The sequence below is a fragment of the Carlito syrichta genome, unplaced genomic scaffold, assembly GCF_000164805.1.
Source record: "Carlito syrichta isolate Samal-C Ts95f unplaced genomic scaffold, Tarsius_syrichta-2.0.1 Scaffold302276, whole genome shotgun sequence".
Classification (NCBI taxonomy): domain Eukaryota; kingdom Metazoa; phylum Chordata; class Mammalia; order Primates; family Tarsiidae; genus Carlito; species Carlito syrichta.
This window is the reverse complement of record NW_007246372.1, coordinates 799,388-805,807: the sequence shown is the minus strand read 5'-3', so window position 1 is coordinate 805,807 and position 6,420 is coordinate 799,388.

Sequence of the window (6,420 nt, the reverse complement as noted above, 5' to 3'; positions counted from 1 at the left end):
CCTAGCTGGTCAGGTATTTTATAGGATGGTCCACTCTTTGAGGTTTTTCTCATGATAAGTCTTAGTTACTGAGAAGGAGACTACAAGCATACTATCACTATGACTTTTTTTTTTTTTTGAGTTGGAGTCTCACTCTGTCACCCAGACTGGAGTGCAGTGGCCGCTCCCAGCCACCGCAGCCTCGACCTGCTGGGCTCCAGCGATCCTTCAGCCTCAGCCTCCCAAGTAGCTGGAACTACAGGCATGCGCTACCATGCCCAGCTAATTTTTTTGATTTATTGTGGAGATGAGGTCTCGCCGGGTTGCCCAGGTGGGTCTCGAACCCACGGGCTCAGGCAATCCACTCACCTCAGCCTCCCAAGGCGCGGGATTACAGGCTGAGCCACCGAGCGCGGCTCACTATGACTTTTGACTGTTGATAATGGCCTTGATCACCTGGCTGATATAGTGTTTGTCAGGTTTCTCCATTGTAAAGTTCCTCTTTCTCCCTCATTTCCATATTGTATACTTTGGAAGGAAGTCACCAGGTACAGTCTATGCCTAATGAATGGAGAATTTATGCTCCTCTCCCTCGAGGAGCAGAGTGTCTACATAAATTATTGTGAATTCTCCTGTGTTACTTTCCTAGGGCTGCCATAACAAGTTGGCATGTGGCCTAAAACAACAGAAAGTTGTTCTCTCAGTTCTGGAAGCTAGAGGTTTGAAGTCAAGGTGTCTGCAGATTAATGTTCCCTCTGAAAGGTCTAGGGACGAATTCTTCCGCTCCTCTTCCACCTTCTGGTGGCCCCAGGTGATTCTCGGCGTGTGGCAGCATAACCCTGACTCTGCCTCCATCTTCATATAACCTTCTCTGTGTGTCCTAAGTCTTCCTCTTACAATGACACCTATTACTGGACTAGGGGCCTGCTCTCAGTGCAGTATGATATCGCAAGACCTTTAACTAATTGCATCTGTAAAGTCCCTATTTCCAAATAAGGTTAAATCCTGAGGTTCCAGTGGATATGAATTTTGGGGGGACAATATTCAGTCCACTCTATTAGGCATGGAAGATTTGTCTCTTTCCTGCCATTTACTAATTTTTTCAATCATTTATTTATACCATTATGGACCAATGGATATATTATATTTTCTATTTTGGGTTATAATCCAGTAATCCTTTTTTCCCCTCAAATTGTTTCGCCTTTGGCCATTGAGAGCTCTTTCAGGTGGCTCCTGTAACACACCTTCATTAACTTTTTTTGAGCATTTCCTTGCTTACTTGCACTACGAGATGCTCTAGGTTCACGTCATACATTTCCTGCCCCAGTTCTAGAATAAGACATTTCTCCAAGGAACTCTGATTCTTTTTATTGGAGAAGGGCACTGGGAGTTTTCATGGCTGCTAAGGTGTTATTTCTTTTAGACAGAGAAGAAAATATGCATTTTACTAACCTGCATATGCACACATATCTATAAATATTTCTATATGTAACATCTACATCTATATTAAGTTAAACATGTGCTCGTACCAATGCATCTGACTCTAATCCATTAATCCATTACCACCTGATTCATTCCAGCCTTTCATCTTGGTTATTTGGAAACTTTTACTCCAACAGTAACAAAGCTGGCTCCCACTATCTGTCATCCATTTATTTGTTTTATTCCATTATCCTTGTATAGCAGTATCTGAGTTGTTAACTTGTACCCACCATAGGACACGATTTTTTTTTTGAGTTGGAGTCTCAGGACAGAGTGCAATGGCACGCTCACAGCCACCTCAGCCTCAACTTGCTGGGCTCAGGTGATCCTTCCACCTCAGCCTTCCAAGTAGCTGGAACTATAGGCGCCAGCACCATGGCCAGCTAATTTTTTGATTTATTGTAGAAATGAGGTCTCGCAGCCGGGCTCGGTGGCTCAGCCTGTAATCCCGCGCCTTTGGGAGGCTGAGGTGAGTGGATTGCCTGAGCCCGCGGGTTCGAGACCTGCTTGGGCAAGTTGGCGAGACCTCATCTCTACAATAAATCAAAAAATCAGTCAGGTGTGGTAGCTCATTCCTGTAATTCCGGCTACTCGGAAGGCTGAGAAGGAAGTATTGCTGGAGCCCAGCTGCGGTGGCTGAGAGCGGCCACTGCACTCCAGTCTGGGCAACAGTGTGAGACTCCAACTCAAAAAAAAAAAAAAAAAGAAAAAAAGAAATGAGTTCTCACCAAGTTGCTCAGGCTAGTCTCGAACCCTTGGTCTCAGGCAATCCTCTCACCTTAGCCTCCCAAAGTGCTAGGATTCCAGAGCCACTGGGCCTGGCCTAGGACACAACTTTATGAACTAGAGTACAGTACTTATGTGCAGTTCCTTTTTCCTTTATTCTACAGAGTCCACTCATTCCAAAAATTTCCTTAAGTACCTTATCTCTTTCCCTCAGTCATCTGCAGTGAAGTTGTTGCATACATTCATACAATTAAATTATGTCAGTCTGCTTTCCTTTATAGAATTCCCCAACCTCTTAAATGAATTCTTAAAAATTTATATATATTAAGTTTCTCTCTTTGTGCTGTATAGTTCTATAGGTTTTGACAAATGCAACAAAGAATTTAATCCACAATTACAGTATCATACAGAATTTCACTACCCTAAAAGTCTTGTGACTTCCCCCAAATCCCCTGTGCTTTGTTATTCATCCCTCCACCTGAACCCCTTGCATCCACTGATTATTTTATTGTCTCTATAATTTTGTATTTCCCAGAATTCATATAGTTGGAATCATACAATATGTAGCCTTTTCATACTAGCTTCTTTCACTTAGTAGTAAGTATTTAAGATTCTTTCATGTTTTTTCATGGCTTGTTAGCTAATATGTTTATGTTGCTGAAAAATATTCCATTGTATGGACCTACCACAGTTTGTCCATTCATCTAATTCAAAGACATCTTGGTTGCAGCTGGGCATAGGGGCTCACGCTTGTAATCCAGCACTTTGGGAAGCCAAGGTAGGAGGATTGCTAGAAGCCAGGAGTTCAAGACCAGCCTGGCCAACATAGCGAGACTCCCATCTCTACCCCCCAACAAAAAAATAGCTGGTCATACTGATAGTCCCAGGTACTTGGGAAGTTGAGATGGAAGGACTGCTTGAGCCCAGGAGTTTGAGGCTGTAGTAAATTATGATCATGCCACTCACTCCAGTCTGGGTGACAGAGAGAGATCCTGGCTAAAATAAAAATCCCCAAATCCAAAATAACCCACAAAGACATCTTGGCAATACTAAATAAAGCTGCTATGAACAAATACATGCAGGTTTTTGTGTGGAGTGTTTCTGATAATTGTGGAGGGCCTTGGATCCTGGCTTTGACCCTTGCTGTTCACATTCTCAGCTGGTATATGAGAAACATCACTCTCAAACTCGCAGTTTTGTTTTATTTTAACACATATTTTTGACTCGGGGTCTCACTTTATCACTCAGGTGGAAGTGCAGTGGCACGATCCGAGCTCACTGCAGCCTCAAACTCCTGGGCTCAGGAGATCCTTCAGCCTAAGCCTCCCTAGCAGCTGGGGCTACAGGCATGCACCAACCCTGGCTAATTTTTTGATTTTTTCGTAGAGAAGAGGTTTTGTTATGTTACCTAAGCTGGTCTCAAACTCCCAGGCTCAAGCGGTCCTCCCTCCTCCGCCTTCCAAAGTGTTGGGATTACAGGTGTGAGCCACGGCCACCTGGTTGGCCTGCAGTTTTATAATGGTGATCTTGAGGTCCACAGAGAGACTATTTCTGTGGCTTGAAGAATCCTTCTTCTCCACTCCCAGCCCATATCTTTGCTCAACACACTGACAATTTGCCTATTCTTGATCCAGTTTTTCCCCAAAGTGCCCCACTCACATCTCACCTCATGTCCCACTGCTCACTCTTCCTCCGCCACCAACTCTGTGAATCCCAAACCAAACTCATTACCTCCTCCCTCAGATTTGTGCTCGATCCTTTATTCACTCGTTTGGTGGGGGTACAACTCCCATGCCACCCGTGTCTCACCATCTCCGGTCAGTTATCCAGCCTGTGGATTCACTCTGAGGTCTCCACCTCCGCTGTTCCATCCTCATTGGTCCTCATTGGTGGAGGGGAAATCTTTCTCATTTTCCCTCCACCCTTTGAACTTGGTGCTTTAGACAGCCGGGGCCATTTCCTGCTTCTGCACCTTTGCATAAGCTGTTGCCTTTGCTAGGGAATACCTTTCCCTCATTAACTGCCTGGGAAATCCATATTCATCTTTTGAAATTCTGCTTAGGCATCTGTAAAGCTTCGCTTACTTCTTTTTTTTTTTTTTTTGAGTTGAAGTCTCATTCTTGTTGCCCAGGTTGGAGTGCAGTGGCACACTCACGGCCACTGCATCCTCGACTGCTGGGCTTAGGTGATCCTTCTGCCTCAGCCTTCCAAGCAGCTGGAACTACAGTTTCACACCACCACGCCCGGCTAGTTTTTTTTGTGTGCGTGATTTTATTGCAGAGACGAGGTCTCACCAAGTTGCCCAGGCTGGTCTTGAGCCCCTGGGCTCAGGCAACCCTCTTGCCTCAGCCTCCTAAAGTGCTGGGATTACAGGCTGAGCCAACATGCCCTGCTTTATGTATTTATTATTAAGCCTGCTTACTTCTATTTATATTCTTCTGCTTCAAGTGTGGGCTGCAAATGAGTAGCTCTGGCATCACCTGGGAACCTGTGAACAGAATCATAGGTTCCACACCAAACTTACTGAATCAGGATCATTTAAAATCATTTTAAAAGCTCCCTGGTGATTTGTGTGCACATTGAAGTTTGAGAAGTCTTCTATACCACTTTTGACACGTGCTTCCATTGTGATACAAGTTGCATTGTTTTGTAATAATTCATACCTATTTTCTCCTGGAGATTGAATTCTTTGAGGTCAGGAGCAGGGTTCATGCTCCATTGAGGAGCTAGCCCAGGCTGTAGCAACTGGAATGGAACCCAGATGTTTGTTTGACCCTCAGGGTTCTTCAGATCTGAGTCATAAGCCAGTGACAAGGAAAAAAGTATAGAAGCGAGGTTCTTTTCTTTTCTTTTTTTGAGTTGGAGTCTCATTTGGTCGCCCAGGCTGGAATGCAGTGGCACACTCATGGCCAACCCAGCATTGACCCTCTGGGCTCCGGCGATCCTTCTGCCTCAGCCTTCCAAGTAGCTGGAAATACAGGCGTGCACTACCACGACCGGCTAATTTTTTAAAAATTTATTGTAGAGATGAGGTCTCACCAACTTGCCCAGGCTGGTCTTGAACTCACAGACTCAGGCAATTTACTCGCCTCGGCTTCCCAAAGTGCTGGGATTACAGGAAGTTCTTTTCAAACATTATTTTACTTTATCCTCACAAAGATATTGTTAAACAACACATAATCTCCTTAGGTTGGATTCCAATAAGAATCAAATGGATGGTCACGCCTTCAGGTCTCCTTCCACTGTGGGAGTTTTCTGTTTTCTCAATAAATCCTACTTTCTCACACACACACACAAAAAGAATCAAATGGAAAAATGAATAAGTACAAGGATGTTTATCAATTAAAAAAATAGAAAAATTCAATGTCTAACTATATGGAGTCATTAAAATAACATACAAATATATATTTCTACATTAAAAATATATACATTTTAATAATTTTTTGAAATTATAAATTATGTAATAAAATTTGCAAATTCAAATAATATAGAACCATATGTAAGTATTAAAAGTAACAGTCCGACCTCCATCTATTGACTGATAGGCTTCTATCGTCCTAGAATTTCTAGTCCCCTTATAAAAAGTGAAGTAATGATGGCTCATAATGTAAAATTTTATCATTGTCAAAATTATCCTTAAAATATTTCACATTTCATAAAGCTTATATATGTAGTCTTCATACATACTGTACATTACTTAGTAAGTCCAACTAGTTTTCCTACTTCAGGAAACAGATGACTTTTTTTTCAGTTTAGTATCAGTTTACATTTAGGGGCCAGACTGAAATATGTATACAAACATACATATACATATATGTACATATACATACATGTATATCTCTTTTTGTCTATGTGTCTCTCTCTCTCTCTCTCTCTCTCTCTCTCTTTTTAATCTCCAGCCCTTTGAATCGAATTTGGGTCATTTAAGTTGAATTTTTTTTTTTTTCTCCATAAAAATGAGAACATGGCCGGGCACAGTGGCTCACGCCAATAAACCCAGCACTATGGGAGGCTGAGGTGAGAGGATTTCTTGAGCCTGTGGGTTCGAGACCAGCCCGGGCAACTTGGCAAGACCTCATCTCTACATTAAACTGAAAAATTAGCCGGGCATGGTGGCACATGCCTTTAGCTCCAGCTACTTGGAAGGCTGAGGCAGAAGGATCACCTGAGCCCAGCAGGTTGAGGCTTGGTAGCCATGAGCATGACACTACATTCCAGCCTGAGCAACTCAAA